The sequence below is a fragment of the Oncorhynchus mykiss genome, chromosome 1, assembly GCF_013265735.2.
Source record: "Oncorhynchus mykiss isolate Arlee chromosome 1, USDA_OmykA_1.1, whole genome shotgun sequence".
Lineage (NCBI taxonomy): Eukaryota > Metazoa > Chordata > Actinopteri > Salmoniformes > Salmonidae > Oncorhynchus > Oncorhynchus mykiss.
Window position 1 is genome coordinate 40358909 of NC_048565.1, and position 18986 is coordinate 40377894.

Consider the following 18986-nt stretch of genomic DNA (forward strand, 5'->3'; position numbering starts at 1 on the left):
TGACACTCTAGCTTAAACTGATATTTTTAGGGGGCTTTTATTATGCTAATTATTTTCCCACAGGGCACGGCCTTCGACCTTATGGGGTTAAAGTGGCGAAAAGGAGTTTGAAAGCATCTTTATTTCTGAAGTAAACTCTGTTGTTGTTTTATAAGGAGACAGTTCCAAGTAGCAATAAGCTTTTCCCATGGATATATTTAGCACAAAATACATTTAATTAACAGGCAATAACATTACAGTGAGTCAATAATGTCTGTCTCACAAAATGCTTCTTTAATTAGCATTTTAACCCAGAAATTAATGTGACCCCTCGCAAGGGAAATGTTTAAATACCCAGGGGTCATTAATACACATTATAAACTCTATATACAGTGCCTTGCGAAAGTATTCGGCCCCCTTGAACTTTGCAACCTTTTGCCACATTTCAGGCTTCAAACATAAAGATATAAAACTGTATTTTTTTGTGAAGAATCAACAACAAGTGGGACACAATCATGAAGTGGAACGACATTTATTGGATATTTCAAACTTTTTTAACAAATCAAAAACTGAAAAATTGGGCGTGCAAAATTATTCAGCCCCCTTAAGTTAATACTTTGTAGCGCCACCTTTTGCTGCGATTACAGCTGTAAGTCGCTTGGGGTATGTCTCTATCAGTTTTGCACATCGAGAGACTGAAATTTTTTCCCATTCCTCCTTGCAAAACAGCTCGAGCTCAGTGAGGTTGGATGGAGAGCATTTGTGAACAGCAGTTTTCAGTTCTTTCCACAGATTCTCGATTGGATTCAGGTCTGGACTTTGACTTGGCCATTCTAACACCTGGATATGTTTATTTTTGAACCATTCCATTGTAGATTTTGCTTTATGTTTTGGATCATTGTCTTGTTGGAAGACCAATCTCCGTCCCAGTCTCAGGTCTTTTGCAGACTCCATCAGGTTTTCTTCCAGAATGGTCCTGTATTTGGCTCCATCCATCTTCCCATCAATTTTAACCATCTTCCCTGTCCCTGCTGAAGAAAAGCAGGCCCAAACCATGATGCTGCCACCACCATGTTTGACAGTGGGGATGGTGTGTTCAGCTGTGTTGCTTTTACGCCAAACATAACGTTTTGCATTGTTGCCAAAAAGTTCAATTTTGGTTTCATCTGACCAGAGCACCTTCTTCCACATGTTTGGTGTGTCTCCCAGGTGGCTTGTGGCAAACTTTAAACAACACTTTTTATGGATATCTTTAAGAAATGGCTTTCTTCTTGCCACTCTTCCATAAAGCCTCATGGCTTGGTTTTTGTTCTGACATACACTGTCTACTGTAGGACCTTATATAGACAGGTTTGTGCCTTTCCAAGGCATGTCCAATTAATTGAATTTTCCACAGGTGGACTCCAATCAACTTGTAGAAACATTGATTGTAGAAAAGTTTATCAATGTAAACAGGATGCACCTGAGCGCAATTTCAAACTTTTTCAATTTTAGAATAAGGATGTAAAGTAAAACGATGTGGAACAAGTCAAGGGGTTTGAATGTTTTCCGAATGCACTGTATGTTTTATTTGCATTTTATAATGTTTTTCAGCAGTAGGAATATACCATTTTAACACCTGAGGCTGCTGTGTGAGTAGGGGAATGTGTGTTATATCGTCAAATCTGAAACGGCTATTCTACTGATCTTTGCTGCGCACCAAATGTGCTTGTTTGGACTAGTATTATACAAGCCATTATTGTCCTTGCATGAACAAGCTCCAGGACCGGACTGGAACAATCTCCATATTCAGTCTGGAAACATTGAGGATGTTAAGTTCTAAGTTATTTATTCACTTTGAAACATCACAAAGGTTTTCTGTGTGCGACACAGCATTCCTTCCCCCTATTCCATCTGTCTCAGGCTCTGCTTCAAATTCAGGCCCTTATGGGTCAAATATCAAGTTCACAACAACATTAGATTAATCCCAGAATCCTTACCAAAACCTGACCACAGCTGCACATGCACCCCCACCCACTCTCTTCTAAAATCAATACAATCTTTACTGTAGTATACTGGAGTATTAAGATTTACTCCACTTAGGTGTGATCTCAACCCACAGTTCACTCTTAAAGTGCTAAAAACGTGCTACTTATAACCATAAAGAGATCTTCAGTTGCCCAACGAAGAACCCTCAAAGAACTCATTTTTGTAGACTTCTTTGAGGGTCCTTCGTTGGGGCCAAAAAGGGTTCTCCTTTAGGGACAAGCCAAATAACCCTTTATGGTTGTATTAGGTTTTTTCATTATGACACAATACCCTTTTGGTCCAATCCCAGCCTGTCAGTGTACCTGTCTGTTTACATCGTGTGTTTGGTTCATGACTACAGTGGCCTTGTCAGAGACCCATGGCATTACGTTTTACACACATAGACTTTTCCCCTGGGCGTTGAAACCTAATCACAGACACTGCGTGTGTGTGCATGCGTGCGTGTGTGTGCATGCGTGCGCATGTGCGTGCATCACAATCACACTTGTATGTGTGCATGTGTCAGTCTGTTTTTATATTGTGCAGTCCTTACTCCTTATGTGATGCTGGTGTTGTCCTTTCTCCGGGGGCCTGCCTCTGGTCTATGTACATTGGCTTCTCTAAAGACACCGTGTGTGTGTGATAGCGACTCCTATAGCTGCAAAATCTGATATTGAATGTTGTCCTTTTAATCAGGCTGCCATTATGGTTGTTTTCATATGCAATCAGGCAGGCTTTTGAAGCATGCTGCTGTGTCCCTGTTTTGAGTGTAAATAGACACTTAATAGCCATGGTTCAAGGCCTGTGGTATGCACTGTTTGTATCTGATTATAGTCACAACATTAGTTCACCAGTAATTCAAAAGCTCAGAAAATCTCACCTTCTTTGTCTTTATTGTGCTCGCTTGCTTTCTCACTCTCCATTCCCTCTGTCTGTCTGTCGCTCTCTCACCTCTGTCTCTGTCTGTCGCTCTCTCACCTCTGTCTCTGTCTGTCGCTCTCTCACCTCTGTCTCTGTCTGTCACTCTCTCACCTCTGTCTCTGTCTGTCGCCCTCTCACCTCTGTCTCTGTCTGTCGCTCTCTCACCTCTGTCTCTGTCTGTCGCTCTCTCACCTCTGTCTCTGTCTGTCGCTCTCTCACCTCTGTCTCTGTCTGTCGCTCTCTCACCTCTGTCTCTGTCTGTCGCTCTCTCACCTCTGTCTCTGTCTGTCGCTCTCTCACCTCTGTCTCTGTCTGTCGCTCTCTCACCTCTGTCTCTGTCTGTCGCCCTCTCACCTCTGTCTCTGTCTGTCGCTCTCTCACCTCTGTCTCTGTCTGTCGCCCTCTCACCTCTGTCTCTGTCTGTCGCTCTCTCACCTCTGTCTCTGTCTGTCGCTCTCTCACCTCTGTCTCTGTCTGTCGCTCTCTCACCTCTGTCTCTGTCTGTCGCTCTCTCACCTCTGTCTCTGTCTGTCGCTCTCTCACCTCTGTCTCTGTCTGTCGCTCTCTCACCTCTGTCTCTGTCTGTCGCCCTCTCACCTCTGTCTCTGTCTGTCGCTCTCTCACCTCTGTCTCTGTCTGTCGCTCTCTCACCTCTGTCTCTTTGTCTGTGTGTGTCCGTATCTGTCTCTGTATCTCTCACTCTTCATCCCCCTCTCCACTTCTCCCATCTCCCTCTCTTTATTAGTCTGTTTAAGTCAATATTGTGTGCTGTGAATTAACCAGATGCTTAGAATAAAGGTGGGACATATTGCTCCTGAGAAAGACCCCTAACTCCGACAATAATCCATCTGAACTGACAGGGACCACTGGCCATTCAAGTAACCTCCGTTACCGAGACAGAAAAAGAGTGGCAGACCAGCTTCTTTATTATTTTGGAACTTTTGTAAGTTTAATGTTCACTGTACATTTTTTTATGTTTATTTCACTTTCGTTTATTATCTATGTCACTTGCTTTGGCAGCGTAAACATATGTTTCCCATTCCAATAAACCCCCTTAAATTGAAATTGAATTCAATTGAAATTGAATTGACTTTAGATTCCGAGAGAGTGAGAGTGAGAGTAAGAGAGAGAGAGAGAGAGAGAGAGAAACTTTGACTCAACTCTGCCTTAGAGTGCCTGCTTTAGAGCAACGCAACAGAGCCCCTACTGGTCGATTGGTACATTCGCCTCACTGTGTCCCAGTGTGCCTGTGAATCTCTCTTTATTGCAATGCCATGGCACAACAACTAAGGGATTTTAAAGACTTAAGTGAGTGTCAGACAAAGAGACTCGTTCCTCCGCCCATTGTCGTATTGTCTTCCCACTGTTGGATGCTGCTGTCATGTCTTCACCATCGCCACTAGAGTAGAGCTGTTTGATTCCTCAGAAGACATTAAACAAACACAGGCTTTCAGAGGCTGGGTTAACACTCTACTTCTGAAGACTCAGATTAAGCCATAAAACAGCCGCGTAATGGTCGTGTGTGTCTCTGAGTGACCCCATTATGCCATTGACAGGGTCTGTGTAGGTGGTAATGTTCCCCAGATAACCACATACACCCTCACTCCTTCCCCTTGTATTCCCTTCCGCACGCACTCACTTATCTATCTCTCTCTTAATAGTTGTTGAAGTATACTAGTCTCATTCCTTTGAATGTTTTTGAACCCTTTAAGCCTTTTCTCAACCGATTGGTAGAGCATGTTTTGACAATGAATTTAGAAGTGGATTTTAAATTTCACTTGATTGGTCAACTCCCCCAGCCCTCCTGCATCGATTTACATCATTTGTATCCTTTTGGGTTACTACAGTTCAGTGTTGTGGCACTCGAACTTTGCCAATTTAGAGGGCTGTAAGAAATCCAAAAAATCTGTCACCAACGATACAGGATAAAAAGCAGGAATTCAGTTAGTGAGGGATTAATATTGCACCATTCCTGTTAGTAGAGACCTTGAAGAGTAGGGATATGAAAATAAATAGTTAAAATGTAAAAAGGTTAAAACATTTGTAAAAATTTGGTCAACCAGTTGGTTGATATGTCAGTAAAAAGTATGGTGGACTAAGCATAGGGACATTTGTTTTTTATTGAAAAGACTTATTTTGGTGAAAAATATGATTGAATTGTTGAAAACAAAGTATATTAGGAAACATACACTACCGGTCAAAAGTTTTAGAACACCTCATTCAAGGGTTTTTATTTTATTTGTACTATGTTCTACATTTTAGAATAATAGTGAAGACATCAAAACTATGAAATAACACATATGGAATCATGTAGTAACCAAAAAAGTGTTAAACAAATCAAAACATATTTTCAATTTGAGATTCTTCAAGTAACCACCCTTTGCCTTCATGACAGCTTGCACACTCTATATCATGACACAAGGTGAGACCCAAATGCAGACACAGGAGGCAGATGGTTGGAGTTTAAGATGTTTCAATAATCCAAACGGAATAGGCAAGAGAATGGTTGTGGAAAGGCAAAAGGTCATAACCAGATCAGAGTCCAGGAGGTACAGAGTGACAGACAGGCTCGAGGTCAGGGCAAGCAGAATGGTCAGGCAGGCGGGTACAGAGTCCAGAACAGGCAAGGGTCAAAACCGGGAGGACTAGAAAAAGGAGAAAAGGCAAAGCAGGGAAAAAAAACACTGGTAGGCTTGGACATAGAAGACGAACTGGCACAGAGAGACAGGAAACACAGGGATAAATACACTGGGGAAAACAAGCGAAATCTGGAAGGGGTGGAGACAATAACGAAGACAGGTGAAACAGATCAGGGTGTGACACTCTTGGCATTCTCTCAACCAGCTACATGAGGTAATCACCTGGAATGCATTTCAAATAACAGGTGTGCCTTCTTAATGCATTTGAGCCAATCAGTTGTGTTGACAAGGTAGGGGGGTATACAGAATAAAGCCCTATTTGGTAAAATACCAAGTTCATATTATAGCAAGAACAGTCCATCATTACTTTAAGACAAGAAGGTCAGTCAATACAGAACATTTTAAGAACTTTTAAAGTTTCTTCAAGTGCAGTAGCGAAAACCATCAAGCGCTATGATGAAACTGGCTCTCATCAAGACCGCCACAGGAAAGGAAGACCCAGGGTTACCTCTACCTCTGGATAAGTTAAATAGAGTTACCAGCCTCATAAATTGCAGCCCAAAAAAATGCTTCACAGAGTTCAAGTAACAGACACATCTCAACATCAACTGTTCATAGGAGACTGTGTGAACCAGGCCTTCATGGCAGAAACCACTACTAAAGGACACCAATAAGAAGAATAGACTTGCTTGGACCAAGAAACACGAGCAAAGGACATTAGACCAGTGGAAATGTGTCCTTTGGTCTAATTTGAGGTTTTTGGTTCCAACCGCTCTGTCTTTTTGAGATGTAGTGTGGGTGAACAGATGATCTCTGTATGTGTATTTCCCACCGTAAAGCATGGAGGAGGAGGTGTGATGATGTGGGAGTGCTTTGCTGGTGACAGTGTCGGTGATTTATTTAGAATTCAAGGCACACTTAACCAGCATGGCTTCACAGCATTCTGCAGCGATACGCCATCCCATCTGTTTGGGCTTAGTGGGACAATCATTTGTTTTTCAACTAGACAATGACCCAACACACCTCCAGGCTGTGTAAGGGCTATTTTACCAAGAAGGAGAGTGATGGAGTGCTACATCAGATGACTTGCCATCCACAAATTGAGATGGTTTGGGATGAGTCAGACCATTTCCTAGTTTTTAATATCTTCACTATTATTCTACAATGTAGAAAATAGTAAAAGTAAAGAAAAACCCTTGAATGAGTAGGTGTTCTAAAACTTTTGACCAGTAGTGTAAAATTGGTTAAACCACATTTCATGCCCCATGGAGTCAATGAATTAATATTCAGACTTAAGGTTACCTATAATAGTAAGAAAACGGACGCAGGCAAGACGGATGTAGTGACATTGTGTTGTGATGGTGGCTCTTTTTAATTGGATCATGGCCCTGACTAATGCAATACCATGAACTGGAGCATGACCTGAACGCTTTCCGGACGGAATTGAGGGTGTTGGAAAACAAGTTTTGGGAATTTCGCAGTGCTGTCTGAGCGCAGGGAGGTCGAGTTGCCGTTGCAGCTTGAGGAAGTGGGATGCAAATAACGTTTTTGGTACCTTTTCTGTTTTGCAATCATCTCCATGTAATTCTGACTGAGACCCAATCCCCACTCTCTGTGATGTTTCTGTAGTTTCATGAATACAGATCTTGAATTTAGAAGTCTCTTTCTCTGTCTCTATCTCTCTCTCACCCTCTGTCTGCCTTCTTTCACCCTTTCTCTGTCTCTATCTCTCTCACCCTCTGTCTGCCTTCTTTCTCCCTTTCCTGTCCTATCTCTCTCTCTCGATGTCCCTTCCCTCCTTTCTCCTTTCTCTTGCTAAGTCTCTCCATTCTCCTCTCTTTTCACCCCTTCTTTCTTATTTTCTCTCCTTCCCCCTTCTCTCCTTTTATCTTTTACTCTACCCCCCCTCCTCTTTCTCTCCTTCTCTCTGTGCCATTCCCTGGTTTGGCTTGGTCTTCTTGGGTCTGTGTGTGGTGGCATTGGGGGCAGGGCTTTCTAACTGCCTTGCCTGCCTGGCTGACTGGTTGGGTTGAGTGCAGTCAGTGTGCCCGGCCCCTCTCATAATTATAGACAGTAAACAGCCAGTCCTTTAAAGCCCAGTTTCCTGTCTGATGGGGCGAGCGTTCGCAGGAAGAAAAAAGAGGGAGCCAAGGAGAAAGGAAAGGAAAAGGAGAGGAAAGGAAAGGAAAGGAAAGGCAAAATGGTGGGCTGAAGGCTGAAGTAGGGAGAGGAGAGGAGTTGGTGACACACATTCCTTCAGTTCCAGAAAGCCAAGCAGCCTGTTTGATCGGATGTTTCCTACAGAAAACCCTAATTAGAACCTCCAACATCCCCTGATTGAACCTTTTTCTCTCGCTTTTATTCCTCTTCCCTTCTCTTTCTCCCCCTTTCTCTTTCTCTGTGACAGCTGTCTTCTTCCTCGCTTTCTCTTTCCTTTCTATTTTTCTCTGTCTCCCTCCCATCTAGCCCCCCTGCTCTCACACACATGTTCTCTTCTATTCCCTTCTCTCTCTCTCTCTCTCTCCTTCCTTTTTACCTTCCTCCTCTCATTTACTCTTACTTTCTACATCTCTTAATCTCTTTCTCCGTATTTCTAATCTTCCACCGTCTCTCTTATTTTCTCCAGCCTTCTTCCCTCCTCTCTCTCTCATGCCCTTTTTCTCACTCACACTTTCTCTCTCTCACACTTTCTCTCTCCCTCCCTCTCTCCTTCTCCCTTTCTCCCTGTGCACTGCACTGGCAGGCGAGTGGGACTTGAGATTTTCTTTGGCAGTCTGATCCCTCTTACTTGGCTGGGACAAGACCTGGAGCGTGCTACTGGCTGGGAGTGTGGAGGGGAGGGAGGGAGAGAAGAGGGGAAGGGGAGGAGGGAGAGGAAGGGGGACTGAGGGAGGAGGCGTGTTCTGCAGCTGGTAATGAAGACTTCTCTTTTCATCCTCAGAAGGCAGAGTCTGTGTGGACGGGCCCAGGGGCTGCACAGCTCCAGTGCTCTCTCTGCTTCTAACGTGTGCTGAGCCCTGCTCTGCTGTGCGCTCCACTACGCTCTACGCTGCTAGCCTGTGTGACTGGCTGTCTGCACTCAGCTGAGAAAGAGAGAGAGAAAGGGAGAGCAACTACTACTGCTACAGATGCGAGGCTTTCCCCAGTGCTGGCTATACTATACCGCTCCTGAGGTAAGAGTTTAGACTACTACAGCTGCTGTTGATGTGTCAGTGTGTGTTGTCTGCACCAGTGAAGTCTGGATGTCTGTCTGGATGTCTGTCTATCTAGGCATGCGTGAGGGGTGAGGGGGTGTGGGGGCAACTTCCATTCATCCCTCTTCCCACCGCAAACAAATTCAGACACATACACAGACGCATACACACACTCTGTCACAGATCTTTTTCCATGATGTAATCTTCGTATTTTGTCCCTTTTTGACAGTTTGGTGATGCTGACAGTGTTCCTTTTCATATGTTTGTTAAATTCACTCATAATGTGACTTTAAAAAGGACTATAAATACTGAGAATTCTCTACCAGGCCTGGACTAGACTGGGCTGGGCTAGACTGTCTGGACTAGACTGGGCTGGGCTGGACTGTCTGGACTAGACTGGGCTGGACTAAACTGCCTGAACTGGGCTAGGTTGGACTAGAATGGGCTGGACTCAACTGGGCTGGACAAGACTGTGCTGGACTTGTGTGGGCTGGACTCAACTGGGCTGGACTAGGCTGGGCTGGACTCAACTGGCTGGGCTGGGTTTGACTTTTTTCCAGTCTGCAAACTAGTCTGCAGACATGGCTGGACTGTACAATGATTCGTATCTCTTCTGACCTACTGTAAACTTCTGAACTGGACTAGTCTAAACTGTTATCTGCTGTACTTAGCTGAACTGTGTGGACTAATCTGTGCTAGGCTGGGTCAGGCCCTCTCCTGTATGTATGTGTGAGTAAGAATAAGAGAGAGAGAGACAGAGAGACAGAGAGAGAGAGAGAGAGAGAGAGAGAGAGAGAGAGAGAGAGAGAGAGAGAGGGAGAGAGAGAGAGAGAGACTATGTGTGTCAGTGATAGTGTGTTTATTTGCTCTGCTGCGGGGCAGGCCGATCCTCGGGGCTGTTTGGAGCTCATCTCTGTAAATAAGACAGAGGGAGAGAGAGAGACAGAGTGGAGAGGGAAAGGAGACAGTCTGCATGCGTTCCTCATCTGCAGCCCAGTGACAGCAGCTTTGATGTGAGTCCTACTGCATCTGTCCCCTCTCCCCGCCGGGCACCACCGGCCCCAGCCCCACCACTTCACCCCACTCGCTTTCATCCACATTCCCATGGAAATCCGTCCATATGCACTACTTCAACTCCCCCTCTTCTAATCCCACTATCCACTTCAAGTGCACACTGACACCCTGCGGTGAAGCCTTCACCCCTATCATCACAGACTCCTATATGCTTCCCAAGTAGCACCCTATTCCCTATATAGTGCACTAGTTTTGACCAGAGCCCTACGAGAATAGGGTGCCATTTGGGATGGAGTATATGCCTCTTGCTCTATTTTCTCCTTTTAATCGTCTGGTCTTCTCTGATGGTGCTGCTACTACTGCTCTGTTTCTGGGGCTTCTAGGGGGAATGGGTCTTTCTGAAGCCTCTCCCTCAAGGAGGGAGATCCTAAGTGACTTTCCATTTGTTTTCTGCCTATGCCGGCCAAATGCTCTCCTGAATAGTGTACAGGAGCCTGGGTTAATTGAAAAAACATAGGCTTACAGTCTGGTCTGCCATGAAGGAGGGAGAGGAGACGGTCCTTGTGTCACTGTGTGAATGGACTTTCCAGAGCTGGCTGGAGAGAGGGGGAAGGAAAGAAAGAAAAGAGGAAGGAGAGGAAAGGAGGACACAGAGAAAGACGATTATGAAAGACAGAGAAAATAAGAGAAGAGGGAAAGGTAAAAATAGACAGAAGGATGTAAAGAGATTTAAAGGGCAAGTTAAAAAAAACTCCACAAAACAAAGAAAGAGAACAATCTTCAGTAGACTTCCTTGGTTACAGAATAGGATATTTTATTTATGTAAGGAGTCTATAGTGTGCAACAGTAGTGTGTTTAAAAGAGGGTTATAGGTCTGTAGAAGACTGGGATGACACACACACACACACACTGGGAGAAGAGAGAGCATCATGGTATCGTTGGCTGGTCATTAGAGCCCCACTCGGCAACAGTAAAAGCAACACTAAAAACCACTTTACTGCAGTCCACCCAACAGCGCTGTTTGTGCCATAATCTTCTCCATGGGGAGTCTTTGCAGGAGTTAACACCACTTTACTGCAATGCCCCTCAGCAGTGAGAGTGTCTGTACTGTAATCAGCATACAGTAAAGACCTGATTACTGACATCAGGTCTTTAGGGCAGTTTTTTTCTGCTTTACTGCACTTCCTCTTCCGTCAAAACTGTAAGTAGAGAGAGATTGTATCTCACTCTACAGTGTTCTGCCTGCCTGCCTGCCTATCTGCCTGTCTTCCTAGCTCTCTCTCTCTCTCTCTTCTCCCCTTAACCCTATATCCCTCCCCCATTTCTGCATTGTTTTCCTGTTTGCGGTGCAGTCTTGTTTGGTGCTGATAGCAAAGCTGTCACTGGGTACAGATGGCATATTTGTTGCACACATGTACTGTATGCCAGTGGCTGCTCTAGTTGCTGGTGGCTGTTGGTTGTTGCCAGGGGGGCCCCAGGGTTTACAAAGGAAGGCATCTCTTGTTGACTTCCTCTCTGGGTGGTTGATGCCTCTGTTTGTTAGGCCCCCAAGCCGTCCCGAAGCCCTCCTACTGCCTTTCCCTGTGTTAGTTAATGTAACATTACTTCAACCCTGTAAACCTTATTATACACAGACAGACACACATACACAGGCACGCGTGGACACGAGCACAGACAGACATACATGCACGCGGTATGGAAAGATCAACAGTGTCATCAACGCAGGGCGGCAGGTAGCCTAGCAGTTAGAGCGTTGGGCCTGTAACCGAAAGGTTTCCAGATCGAATCCCTGAGCTAACAAGGTTAAAAAAAATCTGTTGTTCTGCTCCTGAACAAGGCACTGTTCTTAGGCTGTCATTGTAAATGAGAATTTGTTCTTAATCTTAACTGACTTTCCTAGTTAAATAAAATAAATAAATAAAAACACATCTTCAAAGTCTCCTAGAGGGGGGTATTACCATTAAACCAACCCCCCTTAGCTTAACCCTCAACTCAGTGAGGAGACAGCAGGGTGAGGTGGGGTTAACCTCAGGAGCTGGGATCAAATCCAACAGCACAGGAATAAATTACTATAACCCCAACTACAGTTGTAGGATCTTAATTTGATCGCCCTGTTGTAGGAAAACTTTCCGGCAATTCAAGAAATGTAAAACTTGCAGTGTCTGTTAATTATAATCCATGTAATAATTAACATTTCCTGTTGCTGCAGGATTATTTTCCTAATGTTTCAAATTAAGATCCTACATCTGTACTGTGATTAAGGGGTTAAGGGGCAGAGTTCGTTTGATCTCACCCTGACTAAAGTGAAGACTTCAGTGATGTGGTCTAAATAGGGGCCAGGATTTTTTTGGTCATGAACTGACCAGGAAAAACTTTGGGCCCTAGTTATAGCAGGATGCATAGCTATATATGGCCAAGTACCTCGAGATCAGATCAGTCTGATTTACCTTAGCTACTGTGTAAGGCCAGGAGTTTTTCCTAGTCGGATGGGTCACATGCACATGGTTGGAAAAAACTCCTGGCTTTATCATATGCATAAAGGACATGGTCATGGACAATGTTGTTTACCATATCAACAATGCGGATGTTGGAATGGTTATGTAACATGACAAAGATTATTGAAGCCTTAATTCCCCGCCTGAGTGTCCACCGTGTCTCACCAGTATTGAAAGGAGTCTGACCCGCTTTTAGCTGCGGTAGTGAGTGTCTCACACACACAAACACACACACATATGCATGCACACACACACACACAAACACACACAAACACGCACACACACACCGGCCACAACTTGAAAAGGAAGAGAAGTTTTGTCCTTTATACTTATGGTGCTTTCAAGACAACTGGGAACTCTGAAAAAAAGAGGTAAAATCAGTGATTTTTGGTCGGAAAGTCATAGTTCTAGAAAGAGACCGGAGTTCCGACTTGGAATTCCAAGTTCGATGACCTTTCAACACTATTTTTCCGAGTCGGAGCTCATTGTTTTCCGAGTTCCCAGTTGTCTTGAACTTACTGAAGTCGGAAGTCAGAGATTTCCGAGATCCCAGTTCCCGGCAATAGTTGCCCTTTGTGACCGATGGTGATGTCATGGTTACGTCACAGGAATGGCATATTGTGAAATAGTGAAATGAGGTGTATTTCTAACCTGATCCTAGATCTGGTTGTGCTGTCTTAACAACTCCTATTGTCATTGTTAGGAGTTGGCAAGACCTCTAACAGCTTCGGTTAGATACACGTACATGTGAAAATAGATGGGCTCTTGGTAAGGTTAGGTGATCAATTTTATTTGGGATGGTATGTTCTTAAATAGGATGTGTTCAGTTTGGACAGTGTGGTGTTGAGCTCCAGTAAGTGATCTTCTGTGAAGCATCTGCTTGGTACAACACAACACTGTTCCTCAGCAACACATTCACCATCTATTACATTGCTTACTCACAGACCAACTTATATATACACACACACACACTCACACACACACACACACACACACACACACACACACACACACACACACACACACACACACACACACACACACACACACACAACGACAGCCAGGCTGGGCACACACTGCAGGTCTGACTGAGCACACACACCGGCGCACGCACACATGCACATGCACACACATGGGCATGCACACATCACACACGCACACAATCACCAAGAGCCAGCTTGGGGCATTATTTCCTAGCTGTGTCCAGCAGCAGGCAGCAGCAGGTATGTACAGTGGAGAGAACAAGTATTTGATACACTGCCGGTTTTGCAGGTTTTCCTACTTATAAAGCTTGTAGAGGTCTGTAATTTTTATCATAGGTACACTTCAACTATGAGAGACGGAATCTAAAACAAAAATCCAGAGAATCCCATTGTATGATTTTTAAGTAATTAATTAGCATTTTATTGCATGACATAAGTATTTGATTCATCAGAAAAGCAGAACTTAATATTTGGTAGAGAAACCTTTGTTTGCAATTACAGAGATCATACGTTTCCTGTAGTTCTTGACCAGGTTTGCACACACTGCAGCAGGGATTTGGCCCACTCCTCCACACAGACCGTCTCCAGATCCTTCAGGTTTTGGTGTTGTCGCTGGGCAATACGGACTTTCAGCTCCCTCCAAAGATGTTCTATTGGGTTCAGGTCTGGAGACTGGCTAGGCCACTCCAGGACCTTGAGATGCTTCTTACGGAGCCACTCCTTAGTTGCCCTGGCTGTGTGTTTCAGGTCGTTGCCATGCTTGAAGACCCAGCCACGACCCATCTTCAATGCGCTTACTGAGGGAAGGAGGTTGTTGGCCAAGATCTCCTGATACATGGCCCAATCCATCCTCCCCTCAATACGGTGCAGTCGTCCTGTCCCCTTTGCAGAAAAGCATCCCCAAAGAATGATGTTTCCACCTCCATGCTTCACGGTTAGGATGGTGTTCTTGGGGTTGTACTCATCCTTCTTCTTCCTCCAAACACTGCGAGTGGAGTTTAGACCAAAAAGCTCTATTTTGTCTCATCAGACCACATGACCTTCTCCCATTCCTCCTCTGGATCATCCAGATGGTCATTGGCAAACTTCAGACGGGCCTGGACATGCTCTGGCTTGAGCAGGGGGACCTTGCGTGCGCTGCAGGATTTTAATCAATGACGGCTTAGTGTGTTACTAATTGTTTTCTTTGAGACTGTGGTCCCAGCTCACTTCAGGTCATCGACCAGGTCCTGCCTTGTAGTTCTGGGCTGATCCTTCACCTTCCTCATGATCATTGATGCCCCACGAGGTGAGATCTTGCATGGAGCACCAGACCGAGGGTGATTGACCATCATCTTGAACGTCTTCCATTTTCTAATAATTGCGCCAACAGTTGTTGCCTTCTCACCAAGCTGCTTGCCTATTGTCCTGTAGCCCATCCCAGCCTGGTGCAGGTCTACAATTTTATCCCTGATGTCCTTACACAGCTTCCTGGTCTTGGCCATTGTGGAGAGGTTGGAGTCTGTTTGATTGAGTGTGTGAACAGGTGTCTTTTATACAGGTAACAAGTTCAAACAGGTGCAGTTAATACAGGTAATGAGTGGAGAACAGGAGGGCTTCTTAAAGAAAAACTAACAGGTCTGTGAATTCTTACTGGTTGGTAGGTGATCAAATACTTATGTCATGCAATAAAATGCAAATTAATACTTAAAAATCATACAATGTGATTTTCTGGATTTTTTTTTTTGTTTTGTTTTTGTTTCTCCCCACTGTAGATGATGTGTAATGAATAGGATTTGGAGGCTGAGGCTCTTGAAGCTGAGCAGACTCAGAACAGAGCTAATGCAAAACACATGACAAAGAGTGAAAGAGGGGGAGAGTCCTTCCCTTCCTCCTCCTCACACAGAACACATTTACCCCAAAAATCAGTCATACCATATGTCTCTGTTTGTCAGGTCACACCTTCCATGTGAAGAGCCTCTCCTCAGCTCCCCTGCAAATCCCCCAAAAAACAGACCTGACTGGACTGGGGAAGAGACTGCTGGGGCTGGCTGGCTGGCTGGCTGGCTGGCTGGCTGGCTGGCTGGCTGTGTGTGTGTGTGTGTGTGTGTGTGTGTGTGTGTGTGTGTGTGTGTGTGTGTGTGTGTGTGTGTGTGTGTGTGTGTGTGTGTGTGTGTGTGTGTGTGTGTGTGTGTGTGTGTGTGTGTGTGTGTGTGTGTGTGTGTGTGTGTGTGTGTGTGTGTGTGTGTGAACAGAGTTCTGTGTGGTTCTTCTCTCGCTCTCTCTCTTTATCTCTCTATCTCGCTCAATTCAATTTCAATTCAATTTTAATTCAATTTTAATTCAATTTAAGAGCTTTATTTGCATTGGAAACATATGTTAACATTGCCAAAGCAAGTGAAATAGATAATAAACAAAAATGGCAAAAGAATAAAGACGTCAAATGTCATTATGTCTACACACAGCGTTGTAATAATGGGCAAATAGTTAAAGTACAAAAGGAAAAATAAATAAACATAAATGTAGGTTTAATTTACAATGGTGTTTGTTCTTCACTGGTTGCCCTTTACTTGTGGCAACAGGTCACAAATATTGCTGCTGTGATGGCACACTGTGGTATTTCACCCAATAGATATGGGAGTTTATCAAAATTGGATTTGTTTTCGAATTCTTTGTGGGTCAGTGTAATCTGAGGGAAATATGTGTCTCTAATATGGTCATACATTTGGCAGGAGGTTAGGAAATGCAGCTCAGTTTCCACCTAATTTTCTGGGCAGCGTGCACATAGCCTGTCTTCTCTTGAGAGCCAGGTCTGCCTTCGGCGGCCTTTCTCAATAGCAAGGCTATGCTCACTGAGTCTGTACAAAGTCAAAGATTTCCTTAATTTTGAGTCAGTCACAGAGGTCAGGTATTCTGCTATTGTGTACTCTCTGTTTCGGGCCAAATAGCATTCTAGTTTGCTCTGTTCTTCTGTAAATTCTTTACAATGTGTCAAGTAATTATCTGTTTTTTTCTCATGATTTGGTTGGGTCTAATTGTGTTGCTGTCCTGGGGCTCTGTGGTGTCTGTTTGTGTTTGTGAACAGAGCCCCAGGACCATCTTGCTTAGGGGGCTCTTCTCCAAGTTAATTTCTCTGTAGGTGATGGCTTTGTTATGGAAGGTTTGGGAATCGCTTCCCTTTAGGTGGTTGGAGAATTTAACGTCTCTTTCCTGGATTTGGATAATTAGTGGGTATCAGTTGTACGCGGAGGATATTTTGGTGTTTGTCCCATTTTGTGAATTCTTGGTTGGTGAGTGGACCCCAGACTTCACACCCATAAAGGGCAATGGGTTCTATAACTCATTCAAGTATTTTTTAGACAGATCCTAATTAGTATGTTGAATTTTATGTTCCTTTTGCCTTGTCTCTCAGATCGTTCACAGCTTTGTGGAAGTTACCTGGGGCGCTGATGTTTAGTCCGAAGTATGTATTGTTTTTTGTGTGCTCTAGGGCAACGGTGTCTAAATGGAATTTGTATTCGTGGTCCAGGACACTGGACCTTTTTTGGAACACCATTGTTTTTGTCTTACTGAGATTTACTGTCAGGGCCCAGGTCTAACAGAATCTGTGCAGATGTGAGAGGTGCTGCTGTAGACCCTCCTTGGTTGGGGACAAATGCACCAGATCATCAGCAAACAATAGACATTTGACTTCAGATTCTAGTAGGGTGAGGCCGGGTGCGGTAGACTGTTCTAGTGCCCTCACCAATTTGTTGATATATATATATATATATATTGAAGAGGGTGGAACTTAAGCTGCATCCCTGTCTCACCCCCCGGCCCCGTGGGAAAAAAAATGTGTTTTTTTTGGTCAATTTTAACCACACACATTTTGTTTCAGTACATGGATTTTATAATGTCTTATGTTTTTCCCCCAAAACCACTTTCCATCAATTTGTATAACAGGCCCTCATGCCAAATTGAGTCATAAGCTTTTTTGAAATTAACAAAGCATGAGAAGACATTGCCTTTGTTTTGGGTTGTTTGTTTGTCAATTAGGTTGTGCAGGGTGAAAACGTGGTCTGCTGTACGGTAATTTGGTAAAAAGACAATTTGACATTTGCTCAGTACATTGTTTTCGCTGAGGAGTCTGCTGTTAATGATAATGCAGAGAATTTTCTCAAGGTTGCTGTTGACGCATATCCCACGGTAGTTATTGGGGTCAAATTTGTCTCCACTTTTGTGGATTGGGGTGATCAGTCCTTGGTTGCAAATATAGAGAATATGCCATAGCAGAGGATGATGTTAAAGAGTTTAAATATAGCCAATTGTAATTTGTGGTCTGTATATTTTATTGTTTAATTTACGATACCATTAACCCCACAGGCCTTTTTGGGTTGGAGGGTTTGTATTTTGTCCTATAGTTCATTCAATTTAATTGGAGAATCCAGTGGGTTCTGGTAGTCTTTAATAGTTGATTCTAAGTTTTGTATTTGATCATGTATATGTTTTTGCTGTTTGCTCTTTGTTATAGAGCCCAAAAAGATTGGAGAAGTGGTTTATCCATACATCTCAATTTTGGATAGATTATATGGATTCTTCAATTACATTGAGCTGATTTCTGACGTGCTATTCCTTCTTTTTCCTTTTTCTGTATTATTTTTGTGATTCACCATAATGAACTCCTCATGACTCATGACTCCTGCATGCTTTGTTGACAATAAACCTTCTTGTTTACCCAACCGTGGGACAGACTATGTCTGTTCCCACACTCAGGATTCTGACTCTCTATTGGTTACACAGATTTTTGGCCTCCCATCCTATTCTAACCACCTCTCGCCGGCTTTGTAGTCATGTTGCCTGATGAAATTGCTGTAAAATATGGTGTTGCTGCCATCTAATGCACATTCAAATGTCATACATCAACACTGTAGAGCTCTCCCTGTCCTCTGCCGTGCCTTGATTGTATTACTTTTGATGATATCTCGAAATATGCATGTACACCCTGGCCCATCTACTGTTGCTAGCCCCAAATCTGACTTGTGCTCTGATATTGCTTTCACTGATTTTTGGTCTCGTAAAAGCCTATTTTTTCCGCACGTTATCACTAGAAGCTTATTACCTAAAATGGGTCATTTGAAAGTCTGGGTTCACAGCTCCAATCCAGATGTGTTGAGACGTGGTTAAGAAAGAGTGTTTTGAATACTGATATTAACCTTTCATGTTATAACCTTTTTCGGCAAGACAGATCTTCCAAAGGTGGGGGAGTGGCAATCTTTACCAAGGATTACCTTCAGTGCTCGGTTGTCTCCACCAAGTCTGTCTCCAAACAATTTGATTTGCTGGTTTTAAGCATTAAACTTTCAAATAGCTTTTTGATGACTGTTGCTGGGTGTTATTGTCCTCCATCAGCACAGACCTGTACCCTACCTGCCCTAAGCTCTCTCCTGGCCCCTTACACTAAGTCTGAATTTTTCCAGCTAGGTGACCTAAACTGGGGCATGCTTAAACCACCTGGCCAAGTGCTAAAGCAATGGGACTCCCTAAATCTTTCTCAGATTATTACCAATCCCACAAGGTATGACTCCAAACACCCAGAAAAGGCTGCTCGCCTCGATGTTATCCTCACAAATAATTCTGATAGGTATAAGTGTGGTGTTTTCTGTAATGACCTTAGTGACCACTGTTTTACAGCCTGTGTTCGTAATGGCTGCTCAGTGATACGACCTGTCCTGATTTGTCATAGACGCTTGCTAAAAACTTTAAGAGGCAAGCCTTCCTTCATGAACTGGCCTC

General features: G+C 43.8%; 1 protein-coding gene across 2 annotated transcripts in view; it reads left to right on the top strand.

The window, feature by feature from the left end:
- Positions 1–18986, top strand: part of LOC110522618 — a 159450-nt gene that overhangs the window by 55076 nt on the left and 85388 nt on the right. For both annotated transcript variants that reach the window (XR_005051723.1, XM_021601084.2), the window contains exon 2: positions 8488–8719. The gene's annotated coding sequence lies outside the window, so the exon portion shown is untranslated. The remainder of the gene's footprint in view (positions 1–8487; positions 8720–18986) is intronic.